We start from the raw sequence: 14,906 nt of genomic DNA, 5'->3' as shown, positions 1-14,906 counted from the left end.
ATTGTTTTACATTTTTAGAGTCATCTGGATTCTTAAATCTTCTTCATTCAGCCTTTTGAGTTATGTCCTGTAGCCTCTGGAAAGTTTCACTGAGACTAAAGAGGTAGATAATATCTGAATATTACTATGAAAATAGTCTTGACCTCACAACTTCCTAGAAGACTTTTGAGGACCCCAGGGCTCCCTCAACATACACCTCAGTATAACAACTGCTGTTTTAGATTTTAATGCTTATTTGCATTTTCTGCTAGGATCCGCTTTTGGAGTGGGACGCTTGAATCTCTTTTCTCATTTAGTGTAAGAATACTCCCTGGCAGGTACAACCGTAGCCTTCTCATTCCTCTCTGTCTTTCTCTTTCCCAATATAAGCTGTAAATCTCCTCTTATAATGAGTGATAAGAGGAAATGAGTTAACCTTTAGGTAAAATTATAGATTGGTTATATGGCAGGACAAGGGAGTCTTCCTTGATTGTTCAACTTAAGAATGTAGGTATAGAATTAGAGCAGGAGTCCAGTCTGAAGTGTGGAGTCATAACAGTGTGGAGTGCTTAAGTATGAGGGCTTTGAAGTCAGACTACTTGGGGTTGAATTCTAACCTTGATTTTACCTAAGTTACTTAAAATAGGGTTAGTAATATAGTATGTGCCTCAAACGAGTATTGTGGGAATTAAATGAGATGGTATTTAAGTGCCTGGCACATGATAAAGCCTCAATAAATGTTTGTTGGCACTGTTACTATAATGAGGAATACGATAAGGCCCAGGTAGGAAGATAAATGAGGAAAATGGGAACTGGAAGACATAGCCCTATCCGGAGATGGTTCTATCCTATTGACAACTGTCAGGCAAGAGCAAATCTAATACTTTTTAAGAGAAGCTGGAAACCCATATATTTAGTTGAAATCTCTCCATTTAAAAGAAGTGTTGGTTGCCTGACCTGTGTGTTGGTGGCGCAATGGATAAAGCTTTGACCTGGAATGCTGAGGTCGGCCAATTTGAAACCCTGGGTTTGCAGGATCAAGGCACATATGGGAATTGATGCTTCCTGCTCCTTCCCCCTTAACTCACTCTCTCTCTCTCTCTCTCTCTCTCTCTCTCCCCTCTCTAAAATAAATAAAGTCTTAAAAAGTAAAGTAAGCCTGACCAGGCAGTGGCGCAGTGGATAGAGCGTCGGACTGGAATGCGAAGGACCCAGGTTCGAGACCCCGAGGTCGCCAGCTTGAGTGCGGGCCCATCTGGTTTGAGCAAAGCTCACCAGCTTGGACCCAAGGTTGCTGGCTTGAGCAAGGTCTACTGTACCCCCCCCCCCCACCACCCCGGGTCAAGGCACATATGAGAAAGCAATCAATGAACAACTAAGGTGTCACAACGAAAAACTAATGATTGATGCTTCTCATCTCTCTCTGTTCTTGTCTGTCTGTCCCTATCTATCTCTCTCTCTGACTCTCTCTGTCTCTGTAAATAAATAAATAAAGTAAAATAAAAAGTGTTGGTGACTAATCCAATTTTTAACAATTTATTGATTGGTTTTAGGGAGACAGAGGGAGAAGCATTCATTTATTGTTCTGCTTATTTGTGTATTCATTGATTGCATCCCTTGTGTGCCCTGACCAGGTATCAAACCCGCAACCTTGGTGTTTCAGGACAACGCTCTGACTGCGCTAACTGGCCAGGGCTAACCCAATTTTATAAAAACACTGTGTAAGTCAAACAAAACAGGCCTAAAGTTTACAATAATGTTTGAAGTTGGAAAAGGAGGAAAGAATTTGCATAGCTAGGGTAAAAGCTGCAAGTCTCTGCTTTCTCCCAGCTCCCAACAACCTGCTGTTACTCAGGTGTGATCTCTCTCTCCCTAGTAGCACTGATGCAAAGAGGGACAGGAAAAGGGGTACTGGGGGGGGGGGGTGGAGCAACAGGTTGGGGCTTTTCAAAGGGGAAAAGAGGTGGCACAATGGAATCCTGTCACTCATCAATGAAATGAATGCTGAGAGCCTTTGATCAGAATTCTGTGCCAGGCAAGATGCTATGGTTTCACTAGGGGAAATAGAGGAACCTGGGAGTTAATTAACTTCTGGGGCCATTTGGGATAAGTCGTTAGTGGATTGTCAGACAAGTGCTTATCAGAGTTCTGAGGAAGGAGAAACAGCCTCAGGCTTTGTTGTATTGGGAGTATTCTCTACCTGAGAAAGGCATTTAGGCCTGATTTAACAGAGTTGCATTTGGTAAAGCTGAGTGAACAGATGTGGGTCAAGAGAAACTGCACAGATCAGGGACCTAAACTCAGATGTCTCCAGGGACCTGGCATGTAAATGAGTGAGGTGTAGGAGGGTGTGTGAGAATAGAGAGTGGTGGAGACTATGGCAAATTGGATAGTGCATGCTCTGTCTGAAGGCAGCTGCAGCTGCCAGTTATTGTTTTGCACGAATGCGGACTCAGTGTTGACAGATCCTCAGATTTCACCCACCCCCACCCGTTTTTTAAATAAAAATTGGAAAGCCTTACCTTAATGAGAAATCTCTGGAGCTGCAGGGTCCAAGGTGGTATCCACTACTTTTGCTATGTAAGTTTAGATTTAATGGAAATTAAATAAAAAATTTAGTTCCCCAGTTGTACCAACAGCATTTCTACATGTTCATTAGCTACTTGTGGCTGGTGCTATCATTAGACAGTACAGATTTAAAACATTTCCATCAGCACAGAAAATTCTTTTGGACAGTGATGCTCTGGCCGAAGAAACTCTGATGGATTTTTTCAACTTGATAACTAATTGAAAAATGTTTAAATTTCTTGCAAGCTAAATCAGCTTTGTAGAAGAGGCAGACGTATTCAAATTGTTGCTTGTCCTCCAAATACCACAGTAAATATGTACTATTTACCTAGTTGTGGACTTCGTGCCGCAGTCTAGAACTGAATGGCAGATTACTTTCCAAAGAGGTTGTAGATTTCGCTGGAGAATCCCTTTCTTCTACCCCTCCCAGTCCTGGAATGATGAGCCTATTTTATTTTATTTTACTTATGTTTACTTTTTAAATTTTTTGATGTGCCCTTTTTAATATTTTTTATTTATTTTTTAAATTTATTGAGTTGACATGGTTCACCAAACTATATATTTTGCAAGTATACAACTCAGTATGACACCATCTACACCCCACAGCATGCCCCCTCACCCCATGCAAAGTCTCTTTCTGTCCCCTTTGCCCTCCTTCCCCAACCTCTACCCCTCTTTTCCTTCGGCTATTGCTACTCTGTTGTCTGTATCTATGTGTTCTGTGTATATGTGTTTGGGTAATCCCTTCATCTTCTTTGATCCAGTCTCCTCTTGCCCCCTCCCTCTGAGAGCTATCCATCTGTTCCCTGTGCCCATGCCTCTGTTTCTATTGATATTTTGTTCCTCAGTTTATTGTGTTCATTAGATTCCACATATAAGTGAGATCATCTGGTATTTGACTTTCTCTGCCTGGTTTATTTTGTTTAGCATAATAATCTCCTGGTCCATCCATGCTGTTACAAAAGGTAAGATTCCCTTCTTTTTTCGTGGCTGCACAGTATTCCATTGTGTAAATGTACCCACAGCTTTTTTATCCACTCATTTACTGACAGACATTTGGACTGCTTCCAGATCTTAACTACTGAAAAGAACACTGCAGTGAACATGGGGTGCATATCTTCTTTTGAATTAGTGTTTGTGATTCTTAGTATATATTCTTAGAAGTGGGATAGCTCAGTCAAAAGGCAGATCCATTTGTAATTTTTGAGGAAATCCCATACTGTTTTCCACAGCAGCTTCATGAGTCTGCATTCCCACCAGCAGTGTACAAGGGTTTCCTTTTCTCCACATCCTCACCAGCACTTGTTGTTTATTGATTTGTCTTTTTTAAAAGAAAAAAAATTAAAATTGCTTTGGATCCCCAGTATTGATTTTTTAAATTAAATTTATTGGGGTGACACTGCTTAACATAATTTACAGGTTTTAGGTACCCAGTTCCCCATTGTTGATTTAAATTGTTTTTTTATTTAAAAATTTTTTATTTATCAATTTTAGAGAGGGAGGGAAGGAGGGAGGGAGAAAAGGGGGAGAGAGAGAAACATCAATTTGTTGTTCTACTTATTTATGCATTCATTGGATGATTCTTTTATGTGCCCTGACAAGGGATCAAACCTGCAACCTTGGCATAATGGCACAATGCTCTAATCAAATGAGCTACCTGGCCAGGGTTAAATTGTTTTTTAAACTATTAACAGGCCCTGGGCTGTGGCTCAGTGGGTAGAGCATCGGCCCAACATATGGATGTCTCGGGTTCAATTTCCAGTCAGGGCACATAGGAGAAGTGACCAACTGCTTCTTCCCCCTCTCTCTCCCCCTTCTCTCCCTCTTCGCCTTTTGCAGCCAGTGGCTTGATGGATTCGAGCATGCCCCGCATCAGCCTCAGGCACTAAAAATAGCTCAGTACTTGAGCATTGGCCGAAGATGGAGTTGCTGGATGGATCCTGGTCGGGATGCATGCAGGAGTCTGCCTCAGTATCTCCCCTCCTCTCACCTGAAAAAGAAATATTAAACAAGGCATAAATGATGGTCAATTTGCAAATTAAATATAAACAAAGCGACCAAACCAATGTAATTTAAATTACAAACTTTAATGTAATGAGTGGGGTGCTCTTTTGCTGATGTTTAAGTGCTTCCTTGAGACAAGTGTAAGGTCAGATCATACGACTGGGTTAGGTATTTGAATTCCTTTATGTAGGTGATGGGGTCGGTGGAGAAGGAGCCATGTGTTGGGCAGATAAAATATATTATGCTCACTTTGTTAAAGATGGCATCGCCCACATGGAAGCCCATCACCCAGGAGATAATATTAATTGCCCTTCTTGCTTGGGAAGGGCGTGATTATATTATTATGTGTGGGGGATAGGCTGTAAGTAGGCAGAGTCGTTATAGCCGTAGTCTTAGTTTTAAGACTAAGCTTTTCCCCACAACCTTGACTATTGCATGAGAGCGGGTGGAACACTCTCATGAGGAATCCCATTATGCCTCAGATAAGTGACTTTGTATCAGAGACTTCTTTGTTTGTATATTGCATTAAAGGTTTGGATTTCTACACTATAAAATGAGGCAGACCCGGAGCTTGCTCTCTCTCCATTCCTGAGATTAGCATTAGAGAGGAGAGCAGAGAAGGCCACGTGGAGGAGGCCAGGAGAAGCAGCCAAGATGGTGGAGTGCTGAGGGAGAAGCCAGTTTGTGCAGAGTTTGTGCAGAGAGAAGGAGATGGGGAACAGAGGTGAATATGACTGGTGAGGTTAGAAACCTTCGATCCTAGGAAAACTCAGATAAGTCAGTAGCTTTGTGAGCCCAGTGTGTGTTTTTATTTGCCCGCTGGGTGCAAGCTAGGATTAAAGCTAATGGCCCACCAGTTCTTGGCTCCGTTGTTTCATTACCGACTGTCCAAATCAAATGCGAACCTGCATGGGCCAGGCGGCTGTGATGATGGCCGTGGCTACTGGCTTTACACCATGTCTCTTCTCTATCTGGGACGGGTCCAAGAGGGAGAACAGAAGATGGACTCTAACAATTCCCTTGGTGCCTGCTACCTCCTGGAGAGGGAGGAGGGGAGCCAGAGGGTCCTGGGGGGTACGTCACCTTGGATGGGAGCGAGTATGGGGGGTAGGGAGGTCTGTGGGGGTCAGTATCTGATCCAGAGCTTGAATGATCTCCAGATGGCGGGGAGTTGTCAGCATAGGGGGGGAGGAAGAGAGGGAGCAGACGGAGGGACAGCGTGATTAGTTGGATCAAAAGAAGAAGGGTTGGAATCTGCAGGAGCAAAAGTTTGGAGTGTGCTAGGAGGATCTGATATGTGGAACAGGTTTGACAGAGAGAGGGATGAGAGCAGAGAGCAAAGAAGGCCTGAATGTAGGGGGTTTCCAACCACTTACCATTGCGTTGACAAAAGTTATCAAGGTCTTGAAGTGTGTTAAAGTCAAAAGTGCCATTTCCAGGCCATTGAGACCCGTTATGTAGTTGATATTGGGACCAGGCAGTATTACGGTAATAGGTAAGTCTTTTGTGTCTGACTACTCCTCAGAGATCGAGAAGTCAAGATTCTGAAGGAGGTGTCCTAATGGGATGCCCTTTTGAGGGTGAGATTGCAATGGTCTCATGATATGAAGTTGGAGGCAATAAAGGGTGAGTGCAAGAAATCCTAGAAGGAGAATGGGCCAAGGGAAGAGGTGTTCCTGTTCCCTGGCCAGTCTCCCAGAGCGAGAGAGAGGATCACTCACAAATTGGGCGTCCCCAGATCTGTGAGGAGGCTGAGAGAGTCTTCCTGGCCTAGACCTAGGACTTTTGAGAGGCCAGGAGCGCAGAGGGGGGGGGGGGGGAGAGGCAGGAGATCCGAGAACTAGGAGAACTCATTACTCACCTGTGAGAGAAGAAATCAGGCCGGTGATGTTTGCAGGGTTAGCAATGGCAAGGGTGGAAAACCCTAGAGAAGGGCGTCCTCTCAGAAGGTCCAGGAGGGGCGGCCAGGAGGCGGATCAAGCCCTGGGGAAGGGAAGCAGGAGAGAAGGGTGATCCAGCAGGTCTTGGCAGGCGCCCCACCTGGGTTTCGGTTTAGGCACCAAAATGTAAGGTTGACTGAAGAAGGACACCCGAGTTCAGGCAAGAAAAGTATATTAGGGGGTCATCTGCCGGGCTGATTCCTTAGGCAGAGGTCAGCAACCGGTTCTTTAACAGGTAGGGTTAAATAGGGGATTCGAGGGGGGGGGCTGGTACATTGGGGGGGGGGGGCAGAGATTAACCATAAGTAAGCTAGGGGACCTCCCACACCCAAGTGAGTCAGTCCAGATGCCTGGGGGAAGGTGATCTGGAACATCTAGTTTGTCAATGTCCCTTCGTCCACTTAAGGGAGGAAGGGGTCATGACCCCGCCTGCAACCCTATCAACAAGGACTTTGCAGACTGCCACGTGGGGCCCTTTTGGGTTTAGCAGGCCCAGTGCTCTCACAGCTTTCCCATCCCATTTCTGTGAACTGCAGACAAACCTCCATTTGTACCATGATGTCTGTTGGCTTTTAGTTGAGCCCCAAGGCATTACTATGAGCTAAATCCACCTCAGTCTTTCTGGTTAGCCCATGGCAAGTAAAGTAGTCCTTTTTGACATGCGTGCAATTATAAACACTTCCTGAACATTGAAACCAAATGATAGTACTGTACTGGGTTATAAGGTGGAAATCCAATTATCCAAATGTAGCAATTTTCTCCTTTTAGTTTATATTAAAACATAAAAATGAAAAAATGATTGGAAAGAGTATTTAGGACTTTTGGCAATGCCTTACAGAGTTCCAGGGGACCACAAACCCTACCCAACAGGGACTAGCAAGGAGCTCTGCACACAGAAGGTCCTAAAACTGTAGAATTGAGTTTATCTATTGACAGAGCAAGTTCAATATTGGCTGATGGGGGTTGCTTGACTATCTGGTAAAGGATGTAAATATCAGAGTGTGGCCTTTGGACTTCTGGCCAGCCTGCCTGAGATTGTGAGCAGACCAGTTTGTTCTCTGGGCTGTGGGAGTTTGATGGAAAGCAGGTGATTAGAATTTGGGGGATTCCAGAGACATTCTCTCTCTGTCCTTGCCCTGACCTGGCATGTTTTTTGTTCCAGTTTAATTGGTGCAGTTCAGTATACAATTTAATTTATAGGCTATCAGTATTGTGTAGTGAGTAGAATACCAGCTTCTAAGGTCAAAATATCTGGGTTTAAGATCTGGCTCAACTACTTGTTAGGTGTGTGACTTTGGACAAATCACTTAGTCTCTCAGAGTTCCTTTCCTGCTTTGCAAGATGGAATAAATAATAGAACTGACTTCTGGGTTGTTGTGAGGAGTGAATTAATACATGTAAAGCACTTGGTGTGATACCCAACAGAAGAAGAGGCTTAATATTTTATTTTAAATAATACCTTTTTTTAGCAAGAAATAGAGGGACAGACAGGAAGGGAGAGGAATGAGAAGCATCAATTCTTTGTTGTGGCACCTTAGTTGTTCATTGCTTTTTTTCTCATACGTGCCTTGACTGGGGGGCCACAGCAGACCGAGTAACCCCTTGCTCAAGCCAGCGACCTTAGGTTCAAACTGTTGAGCTGTGCTCAAGCCAGAGGAGCCCACGCTTAAGCCAGTGACCTTGGGGTTTCGATCCTGGCTCCTCCACGTCCCAGTCCTATGCTCTATCCACTTATCCACTGTGCCACCACCTGGTCAGGTTCTAGTTGTTTACTGATGGATTTCTCATATGTGCCTTAACCAAGGGGCCTCCAGCAGAGCCAGCGACCCCTTGCTCAAGCCAGTAACCTTGGGTTCAAGCCAACAACCATGGTGTCATGTCTATGACCCTGCACACAAGCTGGCAACCTCAGGGTTTTGAACCTGGGTCTTCATCATCCCAGGCCGACACCCTATCCACTGCGCCACCACCTGGTCAGGGAATACTTTGTTTTTATGGTGAAGGGAAGATAGAGATGGGTTCTTTCCCCTTGGGATTACTGAAAACTGTTCATAGTAGTGCTGTAGGAGAACTTTAGAATGGGTGGAGAAATTCTTTTTGTCTCAGAATATAAACCTCTATAGTCCACACTCCCTTCTCTGCAATTTAGAAGCCCAAAAGTCTCTTGACAATGCCAATATGTCCCAAACCTCATTTAGTGGCCAAATCTGAACTCGCCTGTTGCTCTTTATAGTCTTTATTTTTTCCATTACTCTAGTCGTAGGTGTCAGTGCAGAAATAATAGTTTGGCTACCAGGTGCTGCCCCAGACCCACTGGGGGCTACTTGAAATATGGCATATACATTGATTTGCCTTTCTAAATCCTTCAAATTTTGAAATCTGTTACTCAGGTCCCAGATTTGTGGTTCAGCACTGTGGACCTGTGTTCAACTTTCATTTGAGCGATCTCAGTAGGCTACACACAGACACGCAGATGGATGCAGTATGAAATGCAGGTGTGGAGGGCTCAGCTGTTCCATTACATCTCAACTTGAAAACTTTACAAACAATAGATATTGACAGCCTAGGAATCTGGATCCAAACTCCAGTGATGCTGAGATTCACTAGATTTGCTACCAGGGAGTCATTAAGGTTTCATTATTAAGTGCCTAGGTGTGGACAGAATTATTCATAATAGCCAAAAATAGAAACAACCCAGATGCCCATCAACAGATGAACGGATGAAGAAAATGTGGTATAACTAGACAGTGGAATATTATTCAGCCATCAAAAGGAGTGAAGTAATGGGGCATGCCCCAGTGTGATGACCTTGAAGATGCTGTGCTTGGTGAAAGGACCCAAACATAAAAGGCTGCGTATTGTTTGGTTTTGTTTGAATGAAATGATGGCTCTCTAAATGGTTCATGCTTTCTTTGCTTTACATGCGTCATAATTTTTTGTTGAAAGACTGGACATTTTGAGGCCCTGGCCCGTTAGCTTAGAGCAGGGGTCCCCAAACTACGGCCCGCGGGCCGCATGCGGCCCCCTGAGGCCATTTATCTGGCCCCCGCCGCACTTCCGGAAGGGGCACCTCTTTCATTGGTGATCAGTGAGAGGAGCATAGTTCCCATTGAAATACTGGTCAGTTTGTTGATTTAAATTTACTTGTTCTTTATTTTAAATACTGTATTTGTTCCTGTTTTGTTTTTTTTACTTTAAAATAAGATATGTACAGTGTGCATAGGGATTTGTTCATAGTTTTTTTTTATAGTCCGGCCCTCCAATGGTCTGAGGGACAGTGAACTGGCCCACTGTGTAAAAAGTTTGGGGACCCCTGGCTTAGAGCATTATCCCAAAACACTAATGTTGTGGGTTTGATCCCTGATCAGGGTACATACGGGAAGCAACCAATGAGTGCACAACTAAGTGGAGCAACAAATGAATGCTTCTCTCTCCCTCTCCCTTCCTCTATCTGTCTCTCTGAAATCAATCAATAAAAGGAAAGAAGAAAAAAAGAAAAACTGGTCATTTTAAATAGTATAATGTGTGACTCTGGGAATAATATTATCGACCCCCACCATAGGGTTTGTTGTTGCTATTCCTTCTGGGTTATAATTGTTTGTTTAGTGACTTTTCTAGACTTAAAAAAAACAACTACATTCTTTGTCATGTGTGGTCAATGTGGTCAATGATTTTATAGAGATTTCCTTAACCTCCCAGAATGAAACAGAAATCTCCCAGTCTTTGTGGCTGGGCTGTGTGTGTGTTGGGATGCCTTCAGCACTCGGATGGCAGTTTACAGACTTCACTTCCTGCTTGTGCAGAACCAAGGTCAGCCAGAGGTGCGAGCTTAGAGCCTTTGGGGGTCTTTCTTTTTTTTTTTTTTTAGTGAGAGACTCCTGCATGCTCCCCGACTGGGATCCACCCGGCAGTCCCACTAGGGGTCAGTGCTCTGTCCATCTGGGGCTCTTGCTCTGTTGCTACCCGAGTTATTTTTTAGTGCCTGAGGCGGAGGCCAGGGAGCCATCCTTAGCGTCTGGGGCCATGTCACTCTAATCAAGCCTTGGCTGCAGGAGGGGAAAAGAAGAGGGGGAGGGGGGAGAAGCAGATGGTCACTTCTCCTGTGTGCCCTGACTGGGAATCGAACCCAGGACTTCCACACACCAGGCCGATGCTCTACCACTGAGCCAACTGGCCAGGGCCTCTGGGGTCTTTTCTGAGCATGGCCTTCTAGATTCCCTGAAGTATATAGAAGGTTTTTTAAATTTTATTTTATAAGACTGAGATTCATGGACATAGATAAAAGTGAAGTGGTTACCAGGGGAAGGGGGTTGAGGGGTTGGGGGAAAGAGTAGTAAAGAGGGACAAATATATGGTGACGTAAAATGATTTTACTTCGATCAACAGTTCAAATGCTATGGAAATGTTTACCTGAAACCTATGTACTCTTATTAACCAATGTCACCCCATTAAATTGAACTATTTCTAAATAAAATTTAAAAAACAAAAACAAAGAAATTTTTATTTTATTTTTTTTAATTAACCAAAGTCCACAGTTTAAATTGGGTTTCACTCTTTGTGTAGTTGTGTGGATTTGGGCTGCTGTATCTACCATTACTGTATCATACAGAGTAATTGTGCTCCCTAAATATCCCTTCATATTCCACCTGTTTATCTCCACTCCCCCGAAGCGTGGCAACCACCAGTATTTTTATTACCTCTATGGTTTTGCCTTTTCCAGAATATCATATAGTTGGAACCATACAATAACATAGCATTTTCAGACTGGCTTCTTTTACTGAGTGATAGACACTTATGGTACCTCTGTGTCTTTTAATGGCTTGAGATCTTCTTGCTTTTTATTGCTGAAGAATGTTCCATTGTATGGATGGACCAGTTTTTCTATCCATTCTCCCTTTGAGGGTGATCTTGGTTGCTTCTAGTTTTTGGCAGCATGAATAAAGCTGCTATAAGCATTAGTATACAGATTTTTGTGCGGACATAGGCTTTGAATTCATTGGGGTGGATATCTGGGAGTGTTGATGGCTGGATTGTATAGTAAGACCATGTGTAACTTTGTAAGAGTGTAAGAAATGGCCAGTGTGGAAGCTTTCCAATGCCCTGATTCCCTGAGCATCTCAATCTCCATCCTCTCCTCCCTGGCTTTTGGGGGCTGGTTGGCCCTAGATAATAGCCTTTGTCCCAAACTACAGCAAACGGATCATTGTTTTTAATGTTTTCAGCAAATGCCCCGCCCCCTATAGCTACTTTGCCCTGTGAGAGTTCCAAATTGGGCAAAATCAAAGCAAGACCTTTGTGTTAGACCTTGAGAAGCCATTGGACAGGTGAATTCAGACGACCTCAGTTCTTTGAGAACAAGGTCCTCTCTGCTTCCTCCCACACGAGGAACCCACACCAGAATGTGGGCACTGTTTTCATAACCTTGCTGTGCTGGAGACAGGGAAGGGGCAGGGGTGAGTTAAAATGCCACAGGGCACTCCTACTGGATGTCATTCCCTCCCCTCCCCTCCCCTCCCCTCCCCTCCCCTCCCCTCCCCTCCCCTCCCCTCCCCTCCCCTCCCCTCCCCTACCTCTCCTCCTCTCCTCCCCTCCTCCCCTCCCCTCCCCTCCCCTACCTCTCCTCCTCTCCTCTCCCTTCCTCCCTTCCCCCTTCCCCCTTCCCCCTTCCCCCATGCCTGCCTGCCTGCCTTCCTTCTTTCCTTTCCTTTCCTTTCCTTTCCTTTCCTTTCCTTTCCTTTCCTTTCCTTTCCTTTCTGTAAGAATGACAGCCTTTACTGGCGTTGAGCTAAAATGATATGGCAAAAGGTGATAGAGCTATATAAACACTATTCTCATAATAAATTTGTAATGAAAATAGATGGAAAAGCTAAAACAGGTACTTACCAAATTCTAATATTTATTTCTAAACCATAACAATGAGAAACGTTTTTAACAACAAAACAGTGTTGAAACTTCAAAGTAAAAGGCAATGCCAAAAGAAATATCATTATCAACATAATTTTGTAAAATTTCAAGTCATTACTTTTTTTTTTTTTTTTTTTGTATTTTTCTGAAGCTGGAAACGGGGAGAGACAGTCAGACAGATTCCTGCATGTGCCCGACTGGGATCCACCCGGCACGCCCACCAGGGGCGAAGCTTTGCCTACCAGGGGGCGATGCTTTGCCCCACGGCTCTGCCGTGACCAGAGCCACTCCAGCGCCTGGGGCAGAGGCCAAGGAGCCATCCCCAGCGCCCGGGCCATCTTTGCTCCAATGGAGCCTTGGCTGTGGGAGGGGGAGAGAGAGACAGAGAGGAAGGAGGGGGGGTGGAGAAGCAAATGGGCGCTTCTCCTATGTGCCCTGGCCGGGAATCGAACCCGGGTCCCCCGCACGCCAGGCCGACACTCTACAGCTGAGCCAACCGGCCAGGGCCTACTTTTTTTCTTGATAAGGGTTCACTTGGTTGCTATAAACCCTTGACTATTTTCCAGAGTTACAGTATTGTTTCTTGGTGGCAGGAAGTTTAAAATCACTAATTCAGTTTTTTTACTCTTACACTGATTAATTCAGATAGTCTGTTTCTTCTCCAGTCAGTTTTGGTCATTTGAATTTTCCTAGGAATTTGTCCATTTTAATCTAAGTTACCTAATCTCTTGGCATGCTGTTGTTCATAATAGTCCTTTACAACCCTTTTTATTTTTATAAGATCATTTAGTGATATCTTCTCTTTAATGTCTAATTTGAATAATTTGAGTCTTTTCTCTCTCTCTCTTTATTTTTTGGGATAAATTCTTCTAGTTTGTATGTTCCATAGTTTATTCTCTTTTTTTGGTAGTTACATTTAGGTTATTTTAGCATGCATACTTAGAGTATAAAGTTAACTATCTACTTTTTTCAAACAATTCAAAACTGTGGTAATCTTCGAGGCAAAGTCTATGAGGTAGACTCGGAGGCTTTGTCAGAAAAGGTCTATATTACTCTCTTTCTTGAACACTGGTTTTCCTGTTTTTTGTTTGTTTGTTTTTTAAGTGAGAGAGAAGAGAGACAGAGAGACAGCAGGGACAGGCAGAAAGGGAGAGAGATGAGAAGCATCAACTTGTTACAGGACTTTTGTTGTTCATTGATTACTTTCTCATACATGCCTTGACCGGGGGACTTCAGTTGAGCCAGTGACCCCTTGCTCAACCTTGGGGTTTTGAACCTGGGTCCTCAGTATCCCAGGCCAACATTCTATCCACTGCGCCACCGCCTGGTCAGGCTGGTTTTCCCATGTTGGGCTCTGTGCTGAGTCTCTTCTTTCCTTTGTCTGTTGATGATGTTATTTCTTGTCTTCTAGCCTCATTTCTGTTCAGAAATTTGCCATTATCAGTCTAGTCATCATCTTGTTGTAGACTGCCTGTTTTCTTTTCTGGTAGTTTTTATTTTTAGCCTTTTCTGTTTGTCTTTAGTGTTCTGCACTTCTGCTGTGGGTCAAGGAGTAAACCAATTTTTGTTTATTCTGCTCTGGTCTTGCGATGCTTGCTGATTATCAACCATATACCCTCCAAGAACCATATATTTTAAGTCTGTATTCATGTGTTTCTGCTGTTCTGGAGACCATTATCTCTTTTTAAAAATTTTTTTAATTACTGATTTTAGAGAGAGAAAGTGAGTGTGTGAGAGAGAAACATTGATTTGTTCCACTTATTTATGCTTCATTAGTTGATTCTTGTATGTGCCTCACCAGGGATTGAACCCACAACCTTGGCGTATTGGAACAATGCTCTAACTAGCTGAGCTGCCTAGCCAGGGCCATTATCTCTTTATGATACTGTCCCTCCTTCATTCTCTCTTCTTTCCTTTTGGGACACCTATTAGGCAGCTTCTCAACTTCTCATTTATATTTTCTATTTCTTCATCTCTGCGCTGAATTCAAGGGAGGGGTGAATCCCTCAGACTGCCCTGCCAGCTCTTGTTTAATCTGCTGTTTAACCTTCCAGTGAGTTTTTAATTTGAATGTCTTTCAGTTCTAGAAGTTCCATTTGTTTATTTTTAGGAATTTCTGTTCTTGTCACATACTGACTTCTTTTGTTTCTTCTTCTTTTTCCAAGTGAGAAGAGGGAAAATAGACAGACTCCCACATGCACCCCGGCCAGGATCCACCCAGCAATCCCTGTCTGGGGCGGATGGATGCTTTGCCCATCTAGGGCGGTACTTACAACCAAACTGTGTTTAGCATCTGAGGTGGAGGCTCCACAGAGCCATCCTCAGTGCCCAGGGCTCATGCACTTGAACCAATCGAGGCATCGCTGCAGGAGGGGAAGAGAGAGAGAGAAAAGGAGGGGGAGAGGTTGAGAAGCAGATGGTCGCTTCTGTGTGCCCTGACTGGGAATCAAACCTGGGACGTCCACAGGCTGGGCCAACGCTCTACTACTGAACCAACTGGCCAGGGCCAAC

General features: G+C 44.0%; 1 protein-coding gene across 2 annotated transcripts in view; it reads left to right on the top strand.

Moving 5' to 3' along the window:
* Positions 1 to 14,906, top strand: part of ZNF541 (zinc finger protein 541) — a 57,636-nt gene that overhangs the window by 4,098 nt on the left and 38,632 nt on the right. For both annotated transcript variants that reach the window (XM_066371887.1, XM_066371888.1), the window contains exon 2: positions 3,475 to 3,512. The gene's annotated coding sequence lies outside the window, so the exon portion shown is untranslated. The remainder of the gene's footprint in view (positions 1 to 3,474; positions 3,513 to 14,906) is intronic.

The sequence above is a fragment of the Saccopteryx leptura genome, chromosome 3 (assembly GCF_036850995.1).
Source record: "Saccopteryx leptura isolate mSacLep1 chromosome 3, mSacLep1_pri_phased_curated, whole genome shotgun sequence".
Classification (NCBI taxonomy): domain Eukaryota; kingdom Metazoa; phylum Chordata; class Mammalia; order Chiroptera; family Emballonuridae; genus Saccopteryx; species Saccopteryx leptura.
This window is presented reverse-complemented; position numbering and strand designations above follow the sequence as displayed.